This window comes from Giraffa tippelskirchi, chromosome 1 (assembly GCF_054371585.1).
Source record: "Giraffa tippelskirchi isolate mGirTip1 chromosome 1, T2T-mGirTip1v1.2.pri, whole genome shotgun sequence".
NCBI lineage: Eukaryota > Metazoa > Chordata > Mammalia > Artiodactyla > Giraffidae > Giraffa > Giraffa tippelskirchi.
In genome coordinates this window covers 199,723,773-199,749,372 of record NC_137275.1, presented here as the reverse complement: position 1 = coordinate 199,749,372, position 25,600 = coordinate 199,723,773, and the positions used below count along the sequence as shown (strand labels likewise).

Here is a 25,600-nt window from a genome sequence, read left to right as displayed (position 1 = left end):
CAGCCAAGCAAGAAGACTGGAGAACAAATCTCAGGTTTACCTCCCAGGAATCATGGGGCTGGGGTACTGATGGGACAGTGAACAGGGCCATGTGGGCCCCGTGATTAAAAAGGTGCCTAACCATCCTTGTGCACATGCGTGACTAGGCTCCAGGCCTCTGCATGTTCACAAGGTCACCAGCGCACAGGCAGATCCAGGTGAGGCATTGGTGATCCTGTCCCACCTCAACCAGCTCAGCCCAAACTCAACAGAGCTGCCTCCAAGTTCCTAGAGGACAACTTAGATAAACAGCTTATTGATTAGGCTCTGAACTGCTTGAAGGACATGCAAACCTTCACAACCTTGATTAGGGATGGCAGGAAGAATGGGTTTAGCCCACAAGTTCTGGGCTCAGCGCCCCCCATATCTTGTGATCGTGCCTCAATCTGGGGGAGAGGGATGAGGACAGCTTTGGCTACTTTCTGCTGATAAGGGGAGTAGACCCAACAAGGGCTTGAAGAGTCAAACTGCTCAGCACTCGTCTATTTTCTTATTTCTGGTTTCACATTAACACTGACCCCAACAAACAAATACTTCCTGTGCACCAGCTGTCAAGGCAGCCACAGGCCCAAGGCTGGTAACTGAAACTGCAAAGATGTACCCTCAATGGGCACACAGAATGTCATCCATAGCTAACATTCAGGATTTTTAGAAGTTTTATCCAGGGAAAGGAGGGGATAGGTGATTAGTCCAATTGAGAGGTTACATCTGAAGTCAGTGAAGTTAGCTGTGGTCAGAAAGTTGACCAGCGTAACCAAGGGCTCAGCATGATCTGGTACAGAAACAGGTTTTGGAAGATAGGGCCATCGCCAGAGAGATTACCCTCTTCTACCAAAGTAGCAGAAATCCTCATCATTACCTACTTCTACCAAAGCATGAGAAGTCCTTCCAAGCCTGGGAGGTTAGAAAAAAAGGACTCCCAAAAGAACACATTCTCCTCATAACTTAGCAAGTCATTATGTTGCCTTCCAAAGGGTCTGACTTGAACAAAGCCACCACTGCAGCAAACCCACTCACCCTGGGTTTCTTTCTTGCAGTTTTTTTTTTCCTTGCAGCTTCTGAAAAGCAACTTGAGATCTGTCAGGGTTGCTCTGCCCCTGGGAGCAGCCAGTGTCGGGTGTGGCACTGGAACCAGCCAGGTTTGGACAACTTTGGTCAAGGTTCCAAAGAAGACTGGAGAACAAATCTCAGGTTTACCTCCCAGGAATCATGGGGCATGGTTTCCCCATGCATGGTTTCCATTTCCCATTGCAGTTCTCCTGAGGGCCTGACCAGCAAGGATGGAGCCAGTCTTCTGGATGTTCATCTTCCGAGATTCCAGCCTAGTGGAACCCTGTCTCCTCCTTCGAAAGCATCACTGGAAGGGTTTTCCTGTGAGTCTAAAATTGGGGGTCTAGATGTGGCAGAGCCTGGTCACTCCCAGGACCCCCACAGTGTCTTCTGGTGGCAACTGCAATCCTGGCTAGAGCTTCCCCGCCCCTATCAGTGGGCAGCTCTCTGTCCTTGAGTTGAAAACCCCAAATATTTAACAGAGGACTGAGAATCTGCCTTCTTTCTGGACACCTTACAGCCTGATTCAGCCAAGAAGTTTGAAGTCAAACACATATCCTGGTCTCAGGTGTCCTCTTTCTCACTGGTGATCAGAATATCATCTGCATTCTGGAGCAGGGCCTCCTCTGTTTAGTTCAAGGTCCTCTAAATCTGGCCAGGACTTCTCCAAGTATTGTAAACTTGTAAGTCCCCGAGGAAGCGCTGTCCAACAATACTAACTCCTCTATCTCCATCTTCCCACTCGAAAGCAGACTTGGGATTCAAAACTCAAGGGTGTGCAGAAAAGGCCTCCTTCAAGTCCAAAATGGTCCAAAAAGTCCCTGGACAAAGTCATGAGCAGTGTATGGGTTAGAGACAGCAATGCATTCCTACAACCTATTAAGTGCTCTTTATAACTCAGCTGTGGACCAGCCAATCACAAAGTAACCAGCAGGAGCATACTGGGTCATACTGGAGGAAGGCTGTTAGGAGTCCACCCCAAGCTTTGCTTCCTCCTTTTTACGGATGCTGCATAAAGCCTGGATGCCTGCTCCCTGCAGAGCCTGACCCATATTGCGGTGGCCATTTCCCCTCTTCCTAGCACCCCCATCCACTCATCCCCCAGACTTGCCCTCTGGGGTTTCTCTCCCAGAACTGCCACAGTAGAGCCTGAAACTTGCAGGTCTGCTCTGGTGGTGCTTTAACATCCATCCAGCATCTGGGTGTGGAGGCTACCGTGGCACTTAGTTCAGTCAATCTCACCCCAGAGTGGGAGTGAGACCATCAGGAATAGACAGAAAGCCATCAAGGGTTCTTCCCCTGCTGGAGAAAAGCTTTTCTCTAGGTTTCTCTAACACCCCTTGCTACTAACAGTCTCAAAAGAAAGTTTAGAAAGCCAAGTACTTAAAATCAAGTTCCCGGACTCCCAACATTGTAGTGATTTCCCTCTGTCAAGTCCCTCCAGGGCTCCACGTGGGAGGCAGTGATGACTTGGCAGCATCACCCTTGGTCACTGTCATTGTCAGTTACCTGAGCACTGGATATGCCACCTGCTTACCTTCCTTAAGAGTCTCAGCATGGGACACTATTTCAGGGTCCCTCCTGCCTGCAGTATGCACACTGGTGTGGTCCCACTATCAGGTGCCCCATTCGAGTGGAGGTTTGAGGCCTCCTACCTTTTGCTGAGTTCCTCATGTGGGCCTCAATTTGGTCCACTCTTCCCTGGGTTCAGGCAGCTGCCAGCCTGTTTCATTCAGGCCTGTTTCACTCTCCATTGCTTCTTTTTCTCCTGAAACTGGTTCCTGCAAGGGTCATTACAAACTTAAGGCCATTCCAACAAGTTGAGACACTGGCATCCTTAAATCCCTTCCCATCTTTCGCAGCTTCTTCTGTTTGTCAGAGTTGCTCTGACTAATGAGAATCACAGGGACCATTTTAAATTCTCTGGGTCCTCATGGTCTGTATCTGTACTGCCAGTAGGCTTTACAGATCCTGCCTAGAAATTCTGAAGGCTTCTCAGTCAGTTTCTGTTTTACCTTCTGTACTTTATTAAGGCTTCGTTGTTTTGGCCCCCTCTTCACAGTCCTACAGGAATGCAATCTCTATAATGTTCATTTTTCATCCTGTCCCCAGCACTCACATCCCAACTGGGATCTGCTGTTCATACAGCTACACTTGCTGCAGCCTGAGCTGGATCACTAGGGTTTCTGTATGAAGCCCATCTGCCTCCTTCTGAGCTTTATCCTGCAATATTCTACATTCTTCTGAAGTGTGAAGGGTATTTAATACACTTTGAACATCTGCACAGGTCAGGCTGCAGATGGCAAGAGGGGAAAAAAAAAAGATTGAAAAAATATTTTCTATCCCCTTGGGGTCATCTCTGTAAGTTGGCATATTATTCTTTCAAATAAATTCAAAGTTGCAGAAGAGTGGACCCAGATCCATCCCACCCACCTCACATTCACACCCCCAAGGGGAACTTGCTTTAACAGATGTTACCCCACCTGAGTCTGGGTAGCTTTCTGGCCCAATCAGGTGCCCAGGTAGGTTTGATTGACAGCAAGTCATCCTCCTTTTCATTAGGACCAAGCAAAACAGGTTTCTTTCCTTCCCTGTGGAACTTTATATCTTCTTGGCATAGGTTTATTCTATGGCAGAGGAGACTGTAAAAAAGCATTTCACCTTCCTGGTTACAATGTAAATCTTGAAAAGCTGTATTGTAACTTAAGAATCCATTTCCAGGCTGTTTTCCTCTGGAGTCTAAAGGATGTTGTGGCCAGGGAATGGGTGAGGGGGGTGGGTGGGTAGGTGTGTGGGTGTGTGTGGGTGGGTGTGTGTCAGGGGGAGGCATAGGACAACAGGCAGAAAGAAAACCACCTCTTCCTTGTGCGTGGATTTATAAGTCAAGGTTACCCAACTTCGGAAAACACAGCGTAAAGGGAATCACAAGGTGGAACCTTGCAATTAGCATCTCCCATTCTGAAGCAGCTTTGCTTCCAAGGGTCACAGCAATGAAATGTAAGGGTCCTTGCTGTGCACCAAGAAGCTTAGTCTCCAATAGCCAGATCTTGCTTTTCTTACAGAAGTTTTACTTATTATAACACAAAACAGAAAACAATGCAGATGCCATTCATCAGGTAAATAAACTGTAATACATCCATACAATGATACAGTACTTGGCAATGAAAACGAAAAGACCATTGAAGCCCTCAATCTGTATGAGTCTCCAAAGAATTATTCTGAGTGGAAAAAGCCAAAGGTTACACACTGTATGATTTGCAGTTAAACAACATCTGTGAAGTGAGGAAATTACAGATAAGGATGTAATTAAGATAAGGATGAATGAGGTAGCAGGAGGGACAAGAGGAAAGCAGGTATAGCTGTTAAAAGGCAGGCAAGGAACAAGGTCTTTGTAGGCACTGAAATGTTCTGTGTGACTGCATGGTGGCGCTAGTGGTAAAGAAACTGCCTGCCAATGCAGGAGACATAAGAGACACAGGTTCATCCCTGTGCCGGGAAGATCCGCTGGAGAAGTGCAAGGCAACCCATTTCAATATCCTTACCTGGAGAATCCCATGGACAGAGGAGCCTGGCGGGCTGCAGTCCACAGGGTTGCAGGGTCAGACACGACTGAAGCGGCTTAGCATGTGACTGTATCAGGGTCAACATGCTAGTTACTATGTTTAATTACAGTTTTACATGGGTGTTATTATGAGGAAAATTGGGTAAAGGGCATACAGAATCTCTGTATTATTTCAACTGTCCAATTTCAACAATTATCCACAAATACAAAGATTAATTAAAGAAGTTCTCCACATCAGCTGCTTCATCCACACACTTCTGTACTCTACACAACCTCATGCAGACTGAAGTGTATTTTCTTAATTTGTATAATTTTCTCAGAGTTGATAACTTAAGGTGTTCAGTGCTGCTGGATTTGTCGTCTTCGAAGAAGAAGATTTAACTCCAGGACCAAAGATGCATTTCAGTCACTCAGAGCTTTGTTCAGATTTTTATTTAAAGTGAAAGTAACAGAAAAAGTTTCTGACATAGACATCAAAAGGGAGTCGAAGAGCACCCACCCTCACTAGTTAAGCAGCGCATTATATACTTCTCAACCGGCTGCTGCGAAGATAAAAAGAATACCTCAGGATTGTAAGAGTTTCACCAGACCCTTTTCCAAGGTATACATCCTGAGATAACTTTGGCACAACATTAGCCAGGAAGAACTGGTTCCGGGCAATGTCTCTGGGTGAGATATACTTATGATGTGTAATCATGGGTACAACTCTTGAGAAACAGGTTCCCAGGCAAGATTTGTTACTATTATAATTACTAATATAGAGCCTAAGAAAGCATTTCCATGAGTAAGAGATTGTGCTGTGTGATCATTAGCTCATAAAGAAAGGCCGGTTCTCCTGCAAGAGACACTGTTGCACAAGGCTTAAGTAAGGCATGAGCGAGAATGTTCACCTCCTCCTTAAAGGGCCTTGGACTGCCTGCCTAAGCTTTAACTCTTTCAGAGTTGAGTGGCATATTCAGTTTATTACCATTTTGGATAACTGTTTCTTGAATAGAACAAAGATCTGGGGCCATTCTTTTATCACCAATAACCCAGCAGTCAGTTCTCAACAGTTAAGACAGTCATATAGACCGACGTAAACACCAGCACCCGGGTCTCCAGCCACAGGGGGCGCCGTGTGCGCGCTCAGTCTTTTTCGGCTCTTCACGACCCCATAGACTGTAGCCCGCCAGGTTCCTCTGTCCATAGGATTCTTCAGGCAAGGATACTGGAGTGGGTTGCCATGTCCTTCTCCAGGGGATCTTCCGGACCCAGGGATCGAACCTGCGTCTCTTGACTCTCCTGCATTGGCAGACGGGTTCTTTACCACTGAGCCACCCACGAAGCCTCTCAGCTGCCAGACTTGCCCTAATTGTCTCCAGACCCCTCCAACTAGCCTCCAGCTACGTCCAGTCAGGACCATCTGAGGAGGGTCTCTTAACAAGGCTACATACCCAGAAAACGTCCTTCTACCCGAACCCCCAAACCACTTTTCTGCCACAAAACGAAACTGAACACAGGAGGTGAGGGTGTCTGGTGGGGACCTGGGGGGCGCCTCTGGAGCAGAAGGACCCGAGGCTCAGGCTGCGTTCCCATGTCCTCCCGGTCCCCGTGAGGGGCCAAGTCCTTGGGCCGAGGTCCCCTGTACTCCCTCCTTCCCGGACCGCTTCCAAATTCATCACCAAATTCGTCACAAAGTTGGTACTGTTCGACACAAAACAAACTGAGGTGAAGCACGGAGAGGGGTTACTCACAGCGAGAGGACAAGAGGGTACGACAATCTTTAAAAACGCCTCAGCAAAGTCCAAGGACTGACGGGAAAGAGGCTGCGGACGACTGAGCAGAGCTGCGTGGACGTGGGGACGCAAGGGCCTGGAGGGCATGGACGCGGGGACGCAGAGTGAGGAAACGTGGGGGGCGTGGACATGGGAACGCAGGGCGTGAGGGGTGTGGACGCGGAGCGAAGGAAACATGGAGGTCATGGGGAACCTGGGGAGCATAGGCGGCTGGGGGCGGGCTGGAATCTCGACTATAAAAAGGTACCTAGCGGTTCTTGTGCACAGGTGCAACTAGGCAAGGAGAAGGATAGTGATGAACCTTGTATAGGGGAGAGAATCCATTAGTGTGGGTTTAGGGAGAAGGACTGGACCACGCTCTAGAAACTGAGGCTTCATGGAAGAAGGGAGCAGACTGGGGAAGTGGACTGGAGGCTAGTTTCAGCAGAGATGAAATAGGAAGTAGGTTTAAGTAAAGAAGACAGAAGGAGGCCCTTGAGACCGAAAGAACCCACAGGGATGATGGACTTAACATTCACAGTGCTTCTTGATCACGTTAAAACTCACTTCAAATTCTGCTTCTTTACCTTGATATCCAACTCATTTGAAAAAAACAAAACAAAACTCCCTTGAGGGACAATTTACGTACTATCAAACAAATGGTCCCATTTTAAATGTACAGTGTGATGAGTTTAGAAAAACACATATGCTTGTATTGCCGGCAACCCAGCCAATATCTCCATTAGCCAAATGACCTCAGAGCTCTTCCCAGGCTTTGCATCTCATCCTAGGCTTCACTGAGGTTATTTTTGCCTGTTGAAGGACTTCACATACATGGAAATAGACAGTCTAGGTGTCCGATTTCTTTCAGATTTATCAACATTGTTCTTTTTTTAATCCGTGTAGCATTCCATTGCATGAGATGTAACAGGATTGTTTATCTAGTCACTTACTGTTGGGTTGTTTCTTCACAGGCGCTGTTTTGAATAAAGCTGCCAAGAACACTCCTTGTACAAGTCTCATGGATGCACGTTTTTATGTAGTTGGGATAAATATCTAGTGGTATTGCTGGATCAGATGGTATTTACACACTTCATTTATGAGACTGCAGATAGTGTTCCTGATAAAATATTCTATCTGCACCCCCAAAATCAACACAAGAATTCCAGTCACTGCCCCCTCCCAGCCTTGCCAGCACTTGGTATTGTCAGAATTCTCCATCTTATCATTCTCATGAGCAACCACCTCCTTTGAAATAAAGACTAGGGTCATTTTTGGAGGATTACACGCATGATGAAGAGAGGGTCACTGTAGTTAAGGACTGGTCCCACAGACACCCAGCTCCACACACCACTCCAGGCCTATCCCACTTTTGACCTACCTGGGTTCAGCAATTTGCTCATGGAACTCAGGGAACATTATTTATGTTTACTGATTTGTTACCTAATACAGGAAAGGATGAAGTTAAAGGATGCACACCAGCAGTCAGATGACGAGGCACAGAGGGCGAGATCTGGGAGTGTCTGGGGGACAGGAATTTCTGCCCTGTGGAGCTGGGACTATGCCTATGCTCCTGGAAGCTCTCTGAACCCAACAGTTAGTGAGTTTTGATGGAGGCTTCATCATATAGGCACAGTCAGGATCCATCATGAACATAGTCTCCAGCCTCTGTCCTCCCCCTGGGAGGCGGGTAGAGCTGGAAGTTCCAAGCCTCTAATCCTGGCTCAGTAATTTTGGTGACAGGGCCCCTGTCCTGAAGCCATCCAGGAACAGACATGCTCCCACACCCAGGAAACCCCATAGGATTGAGGAGTTCTGAGCTGGGCCCTGAAGCAGACACACTTCTGTCCCTTGGGGCACAGCTGTGTGACCACAGCCAGGTGGGAGGTGGGTCGGCGGGCAGGGGGCTGGAAAGTGGAATCGTGGGCATCTCAGGTGGAGTTCTGTAAACACAGACCCTGGGCAGAATTCGCGGGAAGGATCCCAGGAGCAGGGGTGGGCCTGCCTGCAGGTGCCCTGAGGAGGGCTTGGAAGTTGGGGAGGCGGATCTGTGGGTTGTGGCAGCAGAGATTACAAAGTAGCCCAGGTGGCCTTGGGCAGGAGCGGGCACTCCTTGTCCCCAGAAAGGCATTCACATCCTTCTGGTGTGGATGGGAGTGGACACTGGGAGGTCACCGCCTCTCTGCAGTTCTAGATACAGTGGGAGTCAGTGTCCTGCTGAGAGGGAGAGGCTGTGTTCAGGGGCGTGGAAACAGCTCAATGGATCGGAAAGGGTTAGGATATTCCTTGAGGGGGTGGGAATGAACTTGAGCAAAGGAAACATCCTGGTGGGTGGGTAGGTGGGGGTGTGGGGGCGCAGCTCTAGAAATGGGAGGGGAATTGGAAGCAAAGAGTCCGGTCGGGTCAGTCTGAGCTTCTCGGTCCACTGCATGCTCCTCCCTCTTCTCCACTGCTGAGACAACTCGGCACAGAATTCCCAGAGCCCAGACCGGGTCCTCCCTTCCCCCTCCTTCCCTTCCCCCTCCCCCAGAATTCCCAGAGCCCAAACTGGGTCCTCCTTTCCCCCTCATCTCCTTCCCTCTCCCCCGATCTTCCTAGTGGGTCCCAGATGACAAGGTGAAGTTGTTGACTGCCCAATTCTGTGTGCCTCTTACAGGATGGGGCGGGAGGGGGGTTGCTGCAGATGCCCTGTTTCTTGCCAACAGAAACCCTCAGGCCACGGGGACAGAAAGAGGAATGTAGCTACACACAGGAGTTGGGTGCCGGCCGTTTCTTGGGGTTCCTTGAGCCATGGCATCTGCCTGACTGTGTATCTTCTAGGCACCAATGACCCCTTCACCCTCCCTGCTGAGAATGAGAGCTTGTTCCAGGTGTCACCTGCTGGCCCCTAGGAGCCTGCCTGTGACCCTGAAGCACTGAGCTGGAGTATCACCAGTGAGCATCTCCTCTTTTCAGACATCACAGTATGTTCTCTGTGTAGTTCTCCCTTTCAAATCTTATCCATGATATAGACACAATTAATCACATTTTCTAGAGAGTAAGATGGAAGCTCAGAGACTTGTGTAATTCACACAGGAGTTTACTAGTGTTACAAACCAAAATGCCGTGCTATGTGCTTAGTCATGTTCAGGGCTTTGCAAGCCCATGGACTGTAGCCCACCAGGCTCCTCTATCCATGAGGATTCTATAGACAAGAATACTGGAGTGGGTTGCTATGCCCTCCTCCAGGGATCTTCAAAACCCAGGGATCGAAACTGCATCTCACGTCTCCTGCTTTGGCAGGCAGGTTCTTTACCACTTGCACCACCTAGGAAACCCCAAAACAATACCTTACCTACTATTATTTTCCCCCTATCATCGTATTCTTTGTATGGTAGCTATGATTTACATGAGCTACAATTTGCAGAGATTTACGAGATCTCATGGCTTACTAAAAACTTAGCATGAACCAAGTATTATAATATAGATATAAACTTACTAGTTAACAAACAGTTGGAATACCTCAAAGTTTCTTGTTCAAATGGTTAAGACTTACTATCTGTAAGGTCTGGCTGAGAGAATATTCTCAGCAGTTTGATTTAAAACTGCCATTTTTTTTCTCTTTATTTCTTAAGACTTGCCTGCTTAATTAGGCTTAGACTCAGCTCCTAGAGGTCTGTATTCATATGCTGGTTTACATACTTGCAAGACAAAGGCAATTGTTTAGTTTTTCAAAGAACAGTTCTGTCACCTAAAGTTACTAAAATCAGTGGCAAGATTTTTAATAAAACTGAATTTTAATTTACAAAGTTCTATGTTTTATTACTTTAGAGTTTTAATTTATCATGTCTTCAAAGGTTTGTATAAGGCATTTAGCAAAGACTTTTCTGAGTTTATAAATTAAACCCAACCAAAAGCACTACTTTTTTTTTTAAATTAGCCTTTGCATGTTAATTCCCAGTTTACTTATTTTGTATGACTCAGGTAACTGTTGGTATCCTCATCATGTTTAGTTAATATTTCCTTAGTGGCAATCTATAGCCTTGTCTTTCCCACAATGTAATTACATAAGAGCTGTAACCACCTATATAAAGTCCATTTAAATATAAATATAACAATTTGTATACGTTTATCTAAATTCCACCAACTCTATACCTTCAACTTTAGTTTTCATAAGGATCCAATCAACAAGCTTTGATCTTAAGAGAGCGTTTAGAAGGCTTTTTTTTTTGGTTCCCTGTCGATTTTGCTTACTTTTATATAAAAGGCTCTCCTATCTCCAGAGTCAGGTAAAGCCCAGAAGTCAGGCCCCTTGGCCTAACTGTCCCAAAATTATTGGTCAGATACCTCAGTGTAAAGTTTAGTAGCCCCTTAAGTAGATAACTTAAAACTGGGGTAAATAGAATAGACTTGTTTAGCTTTTAATGTTAGAGACCAGTAGGGGTCCCTCATGGTCCATTAACTTTGTTGTTCAGTGGCTCAGTCCTGACTGACTCTTCGCAACCTCGTGGACTGCAGCATGCCAGGCTTCCCTGTCCTTCACTATCTCCCAGAGTTTGCTCAAACTCATATCTATAGAGTGGGTGATGCCATCCAACCATCTCATCCTCTGTCACCCCCTTCTCCTACCCTCAATCTTTCCCAGCATCCAGGTCTTTTCCAATGAATCTGGTTCAGGACGTGTGATGCAAGAAGCAGCAGTGAGCAGTAGCTGGAAGCAAGGTCTTTGTTTCCCAGACTGGGAGTCCTAACCACTGGACCATAGGAGCCAGCAGTTAGGGTTAAGGTCCCTAGTCTTGCCTGTCCAGTCAAGAACGAATTCAGGCGAGGAGGCAGAAGGTAGAGAGTAAAGAAAATTACATGCAGAAAGGTGCACGGATGAGCTCAGAGAGAGTCTCACCTTTGGGAAGTTTAAATCCTTTATTAGGGGGCAGTTTCCGGGTCTTTGTCTTCCCTCAGGCCAATGATCTTGCTTTGTCTCCCTCCAGCCCCTGGTTAATTTGTCTCAGGACCTTCCCCTGGGGTGTGCACACACACCTTAGCCAAGGTGGATCTCGAAATGAAGGCTTCTGGGAGTAGCAAGACTCATTATCACCTGGCATTATCCTTGATTCCAAGGAGCCTTTCTGTACTTGTGTAGTGTCTCCCTTATACTAAAAAGGGGGAAGCAGAGATCCCTAAATCTTTTACTCAGACAGCGTTTTGCCTCTCTTTGTCTTTGCCATGATTATTTCCTTGAGATGTTTACAAGAGACAAAGACAGGTTATTTACACTGATTCTGCTGTTACTTCCATTTTGAACACACAGGAGGCTGCTTGTAAATTCTTCAACTGGATCCCACCTATCTCTTGCTTCAGGAAGGACTGATGCTGTCCAACCTAGAGCCACTTTATCTCCTACCTCAAGTTGAGTCCTGTCATCATGTGGCCAAAGTATTGGAGCTTCAGCTTCAGCATCAGTCCTTCAAATGAGTGTTCAAGGTTGATTTCCTTTACGATTGACGGGTTTGATCTCCTTGCAGTCTAGGGACTCTTGAGTCTTCTCCAATACCACAGTTCAAAAGTATCAATTTTTCTGTGCTCAGCCTTCTTTATGGTTCAACTCTCACATACACACATGACTACGGGAAAAACCATAGTTTTGACTAGACAGACCTTTGTGGGCAAAGTTATATGTCTACTTTTTAATATGCTGTCTAGGTTTGTCATAGCTTTTCTTCCAAGGAGCAAGCATCTTTTAATTTCATGGCTGTAGTCACCATCTGCAGTGATTTTGGAGCCCAAGAAAATAAAGTCTGTCACTGTTTCTCCATCTATTTGCCATGAAGTGATGGGACCCAATGCCATGATCTTAATTTTTTGAATGTTGAATTTTAAACCAGCTTTTTCACTCTCTCACTTTCTTCAAGAGGCTCTTAAATTCCTCTTTGATTTGTGCCATTAGGGTGGTATCATCTGCATATCTGAGGTTATTGATATTTCTCCTGGCAATCCTGATTCCAGCTTGAGCTTCATCTAGCCCAGCATTTTGCATGTTGTACTCTGCAAATAAGTTGAATATGCAGGATGACAATATATGCCTTGATATACTCCTTTCCCAATTTGTAATCAGTCCGTTTTTTCATGTCCAATTCTAACTGTTGCTTCTTGACCTGCATAAATGTTTCACAGGAGGCAGTTAAGGTGGTCTGGTATTCCCATATCTTGAAGAATTTTCCACAGTTTGTTGTGATCCACAGTCAAAGGCTTTAGTGTAGTCAATGAAGCAGAAGTAGATGTTTTTCTGGACTACCTTTGCTTTTTCTATGATCCAGCGGATGTTGGTAGTTTGATCTCTGGTTCCTCTGTCTTTTCTAAATCCAGCTTGTCCATCTGGAAGTTCTGGGTTCATGTACTGTTGAAGCCTATCTCTGAGGATTTTGAGCACTACCTTGCTATTATATGTGAAATGAGTGCAATTATGTGGTAGTTTGAACATTCTTTGGCATTTGGTTTGGGCTTCTTTGGGATTGGGCTTCCCTGGTAGCTAAGATGGTAAAGACTCCGCCTGCAATGAAGGAGACCTGGGTTCAATCCCTGGGTGGGGAAGATCCCTTGGAGAAGGAAATGGCAATGTGCTCTAGTATCTTGCCTGGATAATTCTATGGAGAGAGTAGTCTGGCAGGCTACAGTCCACAGCATCGAAAAGAGCTGGACATGACTGAGCGACTATCACTTTCTTTGGGACTGGAATGAAAATTGACCTTTGCTAGTAGTGTGTGAAGTGAAGTGAAGTGAAGTGAAGTGAAAGTCACTCAGTTGTGTCCAATTCTTGCAACCCCATGGACTACACAGTCCAGGGGATTCTCCAGGCCAGAATACCGGAGTGGGTAGTCGTTCTCTTCTCCAGGGGATCTTCCCAACCCAGGTCTCCTGCATTGCAAGCTGATTCTTTACCAGCTGAGCCACCAGGGAAGCCCATCCAGTAGTGTAATAGTATCAAATCTTGTTTAATCATGTAAATGTCTATTTTATTTATCCCATTCTAAATAACCATCCAAAGAATTTTTTATTCATTTTAAGTAACTCCTTAAAAAATTTTTTTTGGACCTCATTGAAGTAATAACCAGACTTTTCCCCCCAATTTTTTGTTGATATTCTTAGCTGCTCTTATTAGCATCTGTAAGGCCCATTGAGGGGAAGGCCACAATGAAGCTTCCTAAACTATTTTTTCTCTGTCAAAAAAAAGTTAATTTGACTTTTGTTTTATCAGTTCAATTCAGTCTCTCAGTCGTGTCCGACTCTTTGAGACCCCATGAACTGCATAGCATAACAGGGAGACAAATGCACAATTTGAAAACAAAGGAGAAATTAAGAAATGATTAGTATAAATAGTTGTAATCCAGCTGCAGTAAATCATGAAGTCTATGGGAGCCAGTTGAAGAAGCTAAACTCTAGCAGAATCAGGTACAGAGAAAACAAAGATGTTTTTATCTCTGTTTACAGGGGAATCTTTTAACACCTTGTTGTAGGTCACAGCATAAGCGAAAAGGTTTTTCTGAAAAACAAAGATTCAAGCTAGTATATTTTCTAAGGTCATGAAGTTAGAAATCATATTTATTAGTAAATTCAGTCTCATGTAAATGAACTTTGACTCTTAATGGCATGCCTATATTAATTAGATCAACAAACTTAAACAATATTAGTATCAACTTAATATTGAATATTTCACAGTTCACATGAACCTGAAAGTCATTTTGGTCGGTTTCTTTAAATACAAGCTTTGGTCTTTAAGGGGAAGTTTAGAAAGCTTTTTCTTTTTGTTCCCTGTCTATTTACCTACTTTTATATAAAAGGCTCTGGGATCCCCAGAGTTGGGTAGAGACAAGGAAGTCAGGCCCTTTTTCCTTCTGGGAAGATTGTTGTTGTTGCTTAGTCACTCAGTCATGTCCAACTCTTTGGGACCCCATGGACTACAGCACACCAGGCTTTCCTGTCCTTCATTGTCTTCCAGAGCCTCCTCAAACTCACGTCCATTGAGTCAGTGATGCCATCCAATCATCTTGTCCTCTATTATCCCCTTCTACTCCTGCCTTCAATCTTTCCCAGCATCAGGGTGTTTTCCAATGAGTCAGCTCTTCCCATCAAGTGGCTAAAGTATTGGAGCTTCAGTTTCAGCATCAGTCCTTCTAATGAATATTCATGATTGTTTTCCTTTAGGATTGACTGATTTGATCTCCTTGCAGTCTAAGGGACTCTCAAGAGTCTTCTCCAACACCATAGCTCAAAAGCATCAATTCTTTGGCATTCAGTCTTATTTATGGTCCAACTGTCACATCCATACATGACAACTGGAAAAACCATAGCTTTGACTAGATGGACCTTTGTTGGGAAAGTAATGTTGCTGCTCTTTAATATGCAGTCTAGGTTGGTCATAGCTCTTCTTCCAAGGAGGAATTGTCTTTTAATTTCATGGCTGCAGTCACCATCTGCAGTGATTTTGGAGCCCAAGAAAAGAAAGTCTGTCACTGTTTCCATTGTTTTCCCTTCTCTTTGCTGTGAAGTGATGGGACCAGATGCCATGATCTTAGTTTTTTGAATGCTGAGTTTTAAGCCAGCTTTTTCACTCTCCTCTTTCACCTTCATCAAGAGGCTCTTTAGTTCCTCTTTGCTTTCTGCCATAAGGGTGGAGTCATCTGCATTGAAGTCATTGATATTTCTCCCAGCACATTTGATTTCAGCTTGTGCTTCATCCAATCTGGCATTTCACATGATGTACTCTGCATAGAAGTTAAATAAGCAGGGTGACAATGTACAGTCTTGATGTACTCCTTTCCCAATTTGGAACCAATCCATGGCTCCATGTTCAGTTCTAACTATTGCTTCCTGACCTGCATACAGGTTTCACAGGAGGCAGGTAAGGTGGTCTGGTATTGCCATCTCTTGAAGAATTTTCCACAGTTTGTTGTGATCCACACAGTCAAAGGCTTTAGTGTAATCAATGAAGCAGAAAGTGAAAGTGAAAGTGAAGTCGCTCAGTCATGTCCGACTCTTTGTGACCCCATGGACTGTAGCCCACCAGGCTCCTCCATCCATGGAATTTTCTAGGCAAGAGTACTGGAGGGGGTTGCCATTTCCTTCTCCAGGGGATCTTCCCAACTCAGGGATCAAACCTAGGTCTCCCACATTTTGGGCAAATTCTTTACCTTCTGAGTCACCAGGGAATCCAAAATGAAGAAGTAGATGTTTTTCTGGAATTCTCTTGCTATTTCTGTGATCTAATAGATGTTGGCAATTTGATCTCTGGTTCTTCTGCCTCTTCTAAATCCATCTTGAACATTTGGAAGTTCTCAGGTCACATACTGTTGAAGACTGGCTTGAAGAATTTTGAGCATTACTTTGCTAGCATGTGAAATGAGTGCAATTGTGTGGTAGTTTGAACATTCTTTGGCATTGCTGGGTCCACAATATCAGGAAATTTACCACCCAGTGTTGTTTAAGCCACCTTGTTAAGGCAGCCTTAGCAAACTAATATAATCACTATTTGGGGGGAAAAAATCATGTATTTTATTACTCCAGTAGAATAATTTTAACACTGATTCTTACCCTGAGCTTATAAAAGACAGAGATAAACATTACTAGAGTATATGAATTGTGTCCTATGAAACAAAGCTGGTTAACACATATCTCTCAGATGTAAATGACATGTGTCCATCTAGAGAGCAAGAGGATATGTGTAGAAGGGAGAACCTTGTCTGCTTTCAGACAAGCAACTTCCTGGTTCCCAGGTTGCCCTGAGGATAACAAAGAGGGACACAGTTCTGGGGACCAGGTCTCCAAGCACCGACACCAGGCCTCAGGAATCCACAACAAAATTGTGAAGGAAGAATATTACTAGCCAGGCCCAGATGAATTTTTTCCTCCTATTATTGCTTTTTTCTGGAAAGTTCTTCCAAATACACATTTTTGTCTCAAAATATATTGGACACTCCCTACTAGGAGCAAAACTTTTTAACATCTCTATTCGATGAATTTGCAGTTGCAAAATCTCTCAGAAAATCTCCCCAACACCTCCCCTGCACCAGTGTCCCTCTCAACAGCATCTGATCCACCATATCAAGGAATTTAGCACCCAAATAAACAGGTACTTGAATGTGGTTTAGTTATCTCTGCACCCTCTCCCTGGTTTCTCTGTGAAATCTAGTCAATTCTTTGCATTAAAGCGTCTCTCAGAGAAGCCCTGCAAGATGCTGTCTATTCTCAATTCTGGTCCTCCTCATTTCTCTACAGTGCCTAGAAGTCAGCCTCTCCACACAGAAACTGTTCCAACAAATTTCATTTCAATGATTTGGATTTAAATTTTCAATTTGCTTCTGTTGCTAAGTTCTTAAGGTTTTTTTTTTGCCAACTCAAAAAATAAAAATTAAAAAATGATGTTTGCCCTCATATCTAACATGCTAAGCTCTAACCTAGTAAGTTTTTAAGGCTGATATCTTCCAAGAAACAAACTTTCTTATCTCATGTACAATAATAAAGGTTTGTTATAAAAGTACACAAAGTGAAAAAAATCAATAAAATAGTGATATCTTCACAGTTGAATTCTTAATATATTTTCCACTATACGCAAGAAGAAAAGAAAATTGGCAAATATTGTGGATAAGAACCAACATTTTTAAAAGCAATAATTTTAGCCTAAATATCTAGATTTACCATTTGTATAAAATAACATTTTATAAAAATATGATTTTATAAAATTTGTATAGCTAGGTAACACATGACTTGCCTAAATAACATTTAGTAGGTGGAGTCCAGGGGCCATATTCTACAAAATAAATTTACTGACATTGTAAAATGTTAGTAGCATAAAATTATGGTGGGAATAAAAAAGGCAGAGACCTTTCTTAAGGTCTTGAAGTTTAAGAGCAATCCGTGACTGAGAGATATCTGAGTTGAAGTGGTCATTCAAAACAGATGGTAGAGATTTTGAAATCACAGAGAAAAGATTGTTTGAATTCCGGCTTCCAGACTCAGAAAAGGAAAGAAGAGCTGTAGATTTCACTGCAGAGAATGAGGCTGAGAAACTTTAAAGTCAGGTGCATTTTCCCAGATCCAGGCAGTCAGCAAATGTGCAAAAATGCTTAGAACTATAATGGTATGTCATCTCTATTTCTACAAAAGATGTTAGCATTTTCTGAATCCTCATCTACCCTGCCTGGCATGCACTACTTTACAGCTTTCTGGAAGTTTCATCAGCACCACTTAGATATCTGTAGTACAACCTGCCTGTGGAGTACAGATTGTGGGTCCCTGGTTGGGGGAGAGGTGTGGTGGAATGGGTTCCTCTGGTTTCCACAGTGAGTGGTGCCCCTGCAAAACTGAGTAGGGAAGACAACTTACCTCTCTTTGGGAAATGTAACCATCTGCATGTCTAGAGGCACAATTTTAAAGACTGACCTTGTTTTGGGAATGATTATGATTCTGACCTCAAAGAGGTAAATATGAAGCCCCTGGATCATCAGGATCTGAATGTTCCCTACTGTGTCCATGATGTGTTACTGCTATAATATGCTGAATGTGTTGTTCTTCATTATTAATTCATAATTCATTAAACTGTGCAAAATTACAGTGCACAATGTACATTAAAGCAAAATTCCCATCAATCATTTCCATCATTTCCATCACATGACAAAGTGTGGCTGTATGTATCTGGGAACATGTCCTCCTGTGGGAGTTAGTTATAAAATAAAAGTGTATGAAACAGTAAATAATATTGAAACCTATCAGGGCAGCAGCTCTTAAGGGTTAACACTGCAGACAGGCTACTTTGGAAAAAATCTTTATGCCTTGGCATATTAAGAAGTCACCTCATAACTGCCATATCTCCACATTTTGTTCTAGAGTGTCTGGTTTATTAAAATCAGTGTGAGACTTGTTTTAAATAAAAATCTATTTGTAAAAATTCAAATTTGTAATATATTCTCTTAATATCATTATACAATGTCTTTTAACTGTAGACTAAAAAATCACTTCATTTTCAGCAAAATGTTTTGATGTAAAATTTTTTAAAACAAAGAGGATCTATTTTTGTTATTTTATCTTTTACCTAATTTTTGTATCCATTTTGTTTGGGCATATAAAATGGCAAAAATATTTATAAGATTTGCACTAGGTGAATCTTATTATTAAAAACAAAATACAGACGGCCACAGAGGCTGGGAATATTAATATCTTTTTAATAGATTTACCCCCCTTGATTTCTGGGTTAAATGTACAAGTTTTCCCATGAAAATTAGACACACAAATCATCTGACACAATGTATGACTGATGGAAATGACTGATAGGAATTTTGCTTTAATGTACATTGTTCGTTGTAATTTTGCACAGTTTAGTGAATTATGAATCAACAATGAAGAACAGCACATTCAGCATATTATAGTAGTAAACTGCTTTTATGGGTATTTTTCATGTTTCCAGGCTTTCTTGGCCATGCTGAGCAGCTTTAACTCAAAGGATTAAAGAATAATCATTAATTTTAACTGTGTTAAAATAGTCAACTTGAAGGATAGTTTCCTGTGTGAACTTTTTCCTAATTAATTCCATTTTATTCTCAATAAACTTACCTGCATAGGCTGTACTATTAAAAAACCTTATCTGATAGGGTAATTAGATGACATATGATCATAGTCCATTGTTTTCTGATTCAATGACATCATAAGGGAGTAAAGTAGGAAAATTAATAATTACATATTTTTAATTAGGAAAATAGACAAACTAAATTTCTTGTTGAAATAAAATAGAGTCCTGTGTCAACCCTGCTTCTCTTAGAGAAAGAATCGTGATGCTGTAATATCAATGGATATTCTGAGAGACTATTGGGTTGGACAAAAATTTCCTTCAATTTTTTAAGTGAAAGTAAAAGACACATTTTTCATTTTCACAAAGAACTTTATTGAACAAAATATTCACTGTTGTTCCACTATCTTCTGCCATTTTTCAGGCAACTTCATAATTCCATCTTCCCAAAACTGTTTTATCTTTTTGAGCAAAGAACTCTTCCAGGTGTCTTTTATAGTCTTCCAGGGAATTGAAATTTTTTTCCATTAAGAGAATTTTGTAAAGACTGAAATAAATAGACAACTGAGGATGCAAAATCTGATAAATACAACTAATGAATCAGAACTTCCCAAGTTGTAACAGTTTTTGCCTGTTCATCAAAGAAACATTTGGTCTTGCATTATCCTGATGGAAGATTATGCATTTTCTGTTGACCTAATTCCAGACACTTTTTGTCAAGTGCTGCCTTCAGTTGGTCTAATTGAAACATTTTATTATGTTTAAGTGTAGAATCACGAGCAGAAATATGGCCAAGAAGGTTTTTCTTTTTTTCACATATGTGGAACTCTAATATCAAAGCAACTAACATAATCAAGCTGGTGCAAATGATTTCCAACACTGATGGGGGTATTTTGAATATGTTGGCTATCTCCCACATGGTATTAACATTGCTCTCTATTAATGTCTTGATTTGATTGCTATCAACTTCAACTGGTCTACCTGACAGTGAAGCATCAACTGGTAAGAATATTCCAGCACGAAACTTTGCAGACCACATTAAATCAGTCACAGTACTTTCTCCATACACTTGTTCATTTGCTAAGTTGTGTCTGACTCTGTGACCCCATGGTTTGAAGCATGCCAGATTTTCCTATCCTTCACTATCTCTTGGAGTTCGCTCAAACTCATGTCCATTGAGTTGGTGATGCCATCCAACTACCTCAACTCCCTTTTCCTTCTGCCTTCAATCTTTCCCAGCATCAGGGTATTTTCCAACATCAGCTCTTTGAATCAGGCGGCCAAGTATTGGAGCTTCAACTTCAACATCAGTCCTTCCAATGAATATTCAGAGTTGATTTCCTTTAGGATTGACTGGTTTGATCTTGCTGTCCAAGGGATTCTCAGAAATCTTCTCCAGCAACAGAGTTCAAAGCACCAATTCTTCAACCTCAGCCTTTTTTATGGTCCAACTCTCACATTTGTACATGACTACTGGAAAAATCATTGCTTTGACTAAGTGGACCTTTGTCAGCAAAAGGATGTCTCTGATTTTTAATACACTGTCTAAGTTTGTCATAGATTTTCTTCCAAGGAGCAAGTGTCTTTTAGTTTTATGGCTGTAGTGACTCCCCACAGTGCTTTGGGAGCCCAAGAAAATGAAATCTATCACTGTTTCCACATTTTCCCCATCTATTTGCCATGAAGTGGTGGGACCAGATGCCATGATCTTCATTTTTTGAATGTTGAGTTTTAAGTCAGCTTTTTCACTCTGCATACATTGCACAAGTCTTTTTGCATTTCAGCTGCGTTTTTACCTTTCTTGACATAATAAAGCATAATATGCCAAAAACGTTTTTTTTTATTAGACTGTGTTTAGTCCTGTGTACTGTCCAGATGATCTCAACACCGCAGCGCTATCTCAGGGTTGCCTCTGTGAAGTAGCTTCCACTTTGGAATCGGGGCACAATGCACCTCCCAAAGATGGAGAAATCGAAGAGCCCCCTTTCAGTAAGTTCCCAGGTGATACCTTTGTTACAGGTCTGGAAATCACACACTGGAAATCTCAGACCTTTGTTGCAAAGCCTGGCTTGTTGCATACTGCTGCTGCTCTTTCTGCTGCTGATCCTGCAGTCACCCTTTCTGCCATCAGGTAAGGCTTCTTCTTTTTTTTTATGGAGATTGTAGAGTGTATGTTCATTTTAGGGTACCAAAAATGTTGCTTTTTTCCTTCCATCTTCAGTATTAAAATGGCTACATAAAAATTCACCCATTTTGATGGTATTTTTGTTAAATGCACTTTGATATGACAGCTGTCATAACACAATCTAACAAAATTGTTTCAAATGAAGTCAAAGACAAGTAAGTGCTACTAGAGCTATCTTACAGAAAAAACTGAATGAACCTTTTGGCCAACCCAATAGATTTTACCAAGGCACGGACAATAGGTTGCTTATTAGCAATCAGAAATAAGTAGTCTATTAGAAGTGTACCCTTTGGAAAGTGTGGGATAAAAAAGGAAAGCTTTTCACTATTCATTGTTATAAACCAAATGCAGATTAAATGTACACTACCTTCAATTCAGATATTAAGATATCCCTCCCTCAGTAATTTTATTAGCCCACATGTATAATCTCAAGCATAGGCTATGATATATTTTATAATAGTTCAAAAAAATTTTAAAGCAATATGCTTTTAACCCTATAATAAATATAAAATGAATCCCAACTGATGTTTTATAAAATGTGCATTCCATAGAATTATTTAAGAATGAATCCTTAATAGACCATCTTTGTAGGTATGTTAGCTGAGTGTTAGGATTGTCTAATACCATTTTAGGGCATTACTACATTTTAAGAAATAAAATAATATTAAGGAACATAATTTTGCCAGATAAAATACAATAGAATATTAATAGCCAGGAATTTGACTTGTGAAAAATCCTCACATGATTACTGGCCTGTTAAAAAATGAAGGAACCAAGATTCCACAAACCCATTGCAAGCTGTTGTGTGCAAAATAATGTGCTAGTTACAAAGTCCTCTGGGAAGTGAATGTGAGTCCTGATGCTTCTTTATTGATTTCATTCCTAGAGTCCATTTGTTGCAGGTTTTTCTTATGTTTCCAAAGGAAATAAGTAAGCCATCTCAAATTCAGATCTTACCTCCAAATAAAGTAAAAAATGTGAAAGATACCATATGACTGGATGATAATTAAAACTGTACAACTATTTTCTCTCATTGGAGACTGAAAGTATTGCGCTTAAAATTTGTGATTGTCCTTAAAAAAATGGTAAAAATGAACTTATTTACAAAACAGAAGTCAAATCACAGATGTAGAGAACAAACTTATGGTTTCTAGGGGGATAAGGGGTGGGGGAGGGATAAGCTGAGACATTGAGATTGAAGTGTACACACTACTATATATAAAATAGATAATAAGAACCTACTGTAGAGCATAGGGAACTCTACTCAATACTCTGTAATGGCCTGTATGAGAAAAGAATCTTAAAAAAAAGTGGACACGTATATTATAACTAATTCACTTTGCTGTACATCTGAAATTAACACAGCATTGTAAATTAACTGAACTATAATAATTTTTTAAAAAAATAAGTAAATCAAGTACTTTTGTGTTTTTAAGAAATAAACATTATTTTCTTCATTTTTCTAATAAAAATTAAAAAATAGAATTTGTGGTTCTCAAGCTAATGAACACCTAAGAATTAACTTTGCAAATCTACATGTGGAATATATAATTCTTTGGTTCAGAGACAATGATATTATGAAAGAGCAAAACTTCCCAAGCTTTTCCCCACTTAGAGTAATGGTGGATCTCAAGGGGGCACAACAGATAATATTCTTCTTATGCTGCCAATTTGCTAGTGGTTTCATATTCACTAAGGAATATTTGTCAATGGATCCTAAAGAAAAGATGTGAGGTGTCTGTGAGGCTTTGTACCAAGTCTCAGTGGGTTATCTGTGTAAGGTTTCAGTGAGAAGTCTCTTTAGGGCACGAGAGATATCCTGCATTCTGTCTCTAAATGAACTCTCTGTGAGGTTTCCATGTGAAGTCTCTGGTGAGGCCACATGAGGTCTCTGGGTGAAGTCTCTGTATGAGGTCCCTTCGGAAAGTATCTCTGGGAAGTCTGTTAAATCTGTGCTAGGTTTCTGTCTGAGGGCCTGTGAGGCAACATGAGGTCCCTGTGGTGAAGCCTCAGTATGGAATCTCTGTGGAAGGTATCTATGCAAGAAGTCTCTCTTGAGAGGTGTCTCTGTAAAGTCTTTGTGTATTGTCTCTGTTTCTCTCCTTTTCTAGTCTTACTGTACCTTACAGAAGACTGAGCAGTGAAAGGAGGGCAAAGGGACTTGCTTCTTTCTGTTTTCTTGCTGTTCCATCAGCATCACCTGTCTCCTCCCAGCAGGAGCCATAGGGGTCTGTGTTCAGGTTCCCCACATTCCCAGAGCTCACTTCTGGTGCCCTGGAGAGGATCCAGTAACAGCCAGGCTCAGGTTCCAGCCTCGAGTCCCAACTCCTCCCACAAGTCCTGGCTCCATTCTCACTGCTCTGTCCATTCTTGCAACTGCCTTGAAAATTAGACCCCAGAGGCAGGAACTGGCTCCAGGGAGAAAGCAGGGTTGTGAGCAGTCCTGTGCCCACTCTGCCTTACCACCCCAGGTCTCAGTTCCCCATGTTGAGAAGACTGACAGGTATGGGGGATGGGGTCCATTTCTGTTGCCATCTGGATCTGGGGCATACGCTGGAGCAAAATTCTTCGCAATGGGAAAGACACCCCTGGGAGCTGTGCCCACTGTGTGCCCTGCACATGGCAGAATGTACCTAATCACTCTAGAGAAATTCTTCCTCATTTCCCTGCTTTCCCATATGAATGGGGCCCAGGGGACAAGAAATGCTGTGCTAGAAGCAGAACAGTGGAACACTCCTGGACTGCACCCCGCCCCCCATTTTGGACTGGTCACTCCCCTGGTGGCTCAGATGGTAAAGAATTAGCCTGAAATGTGGGAGACCGGGGTTCAATCCCTGGGTTGGGAAGATCCCCTGGAGGAGGGCATGGCAACCCACTCCAGTATTCTTGCCTGGAGAATCCCCATGGACAGAGAAGCCTAGTGTGCTACAATCCATGGGGTCACAAAGAGTCAGACATGACTGAGTGACTAAGTCCAGCACTCCTGCCCACCACCACCCTGTGACAAATCCTGTCTGATTGCTTCTTCTCTTGCCAGACTCTGAGGTGATCGCGGACCAAGAGCCAGGCAAGTAATTATGTGATTACTACATAATCACAAGCAAGTCCCTTGGACTTTTAAGTCTCCACTTCTCCCCTGGAGCAGTCCTTGGCCTGTGTTTATATGAACCAGACTAGGAGTCACATTCTGTGTTCCCTATACCTGGCTTTTATACTTATTGTCAAATCATCCTTTTGAGAATTCAAGAGGTGATGTATAAGCTTGTTAAATATAGTGTTAACCTTCCCTGATTTGCTTTACTTCTACAAGTTTGACCTTCTGTTTTGACCTTAAGGTGCTTTCTGTAGGTTTGTGATCTGAGAGTTGGAATAGGGTAGAGACCCTGGGGTGGGGCCATGATGAGCTGCTGGACTCTTAACTTTTCCTCCCTTCTAGGCCTTTAGATGGTTGTATGTCAGGAGGCTTCTCTTTCACTGCACAGTTATGGGCACCTGATACCACTTTGCCTTCTTCCCTGGATCCAACCTTTTATCTTCATCTACATCTTACGCTAGATTCACAGTGTATGACCATCAGACAGTTACTACACATAGTCATAGACCTGTTCTGTTCATCTAAAACTCCTTCTCTGGGGTTAACACAGAGGGGAAGGTAGGTGACCATGAACATAGCTATTCATTTATATGGGAAGGGGTCAACACAGCTCTCAGCAGCCTCCCTAATCCTCCCCGACCTACACACACAGAGCTGGAAATGCTATCCTTGCTCTGCTCTAGAGTGTAGGAAAAGCAGAGGAGGTAGAGAGTGATGCTGTACACTTTATTAATGCTAAACTCAAAGGGGTTCATAGGGCACATGTCAATCCCAGCCTTCATCATAGAGAGAAGGAGCTCTCGAGGGTAGGTATTGTATATTGCCTAACAAGAGATCCAGGGGCAGATTTCTCCTGCTTCTAAACTCAGAGCCCAGTACCCTAATTCCCTCCAAACTTCCATCCACTTGCTTCTGACATATCCTGGAGCCTCAGCTGGAATGTCTAGCTCTATCATGCCTCTGTAAACCTATCTGCTATAGCTGAATAAAGTTCAAAGTAGAGGAGAAGCAGAAGAAAGACCGGTTGAACCAAATCCTTCGTGTGGGCTTCAGAGCTTTTTCCCACCTCATAGTTTTTGTTTGTGTAATGACAGTATTATAAGGTGCAATGAAGGGACTCGAGACAAGGAGCAAGCTTACAATGCTACTCTCCTCCCTCCCTCTATGCCTCTCCATGCCCCTCCCTTCTAGAAAACAAAGTGCACAGCATAGATAGCTGTCATTACACTATACTCTTATGAGAAAAAAACCATATGTATTGGGGAACATTAAATATCTTGGATATGCTGAGAAAAACTTTCTCTATATTCCTCCCTCCATGCCCCTCCCATCTAGAAAACAAAGTGCACATCACAGACAGCATCCATTACACTATATACTCTTA

General features: G+C 42.7%; 1 long non-coding RNA gene across 1 annotated transcript; it reads right to left on the bottom strand.

Annotated features, from left to right (window-relative positions):
* Positions 1-681: 681 nt before the first annotated feature.
* Positions 682-6,496, bottom strand: LOC145518683 (uncharacterized). Its single transcript, XR_014063145.1, has 4 exons — positions 6,385-6,496; positions 3,573-3,731; positions 2,745-2,870; positions 682-1,910 (listed from the first exon to the last, which is right to left on the bottom strand). It is a non-coding gene; the product is annotated as an uncharacterized LOC145518683 (long non-coding RNA).
* Positions 6,497-25,600: the final 19,104 nt, after the last annotated feature.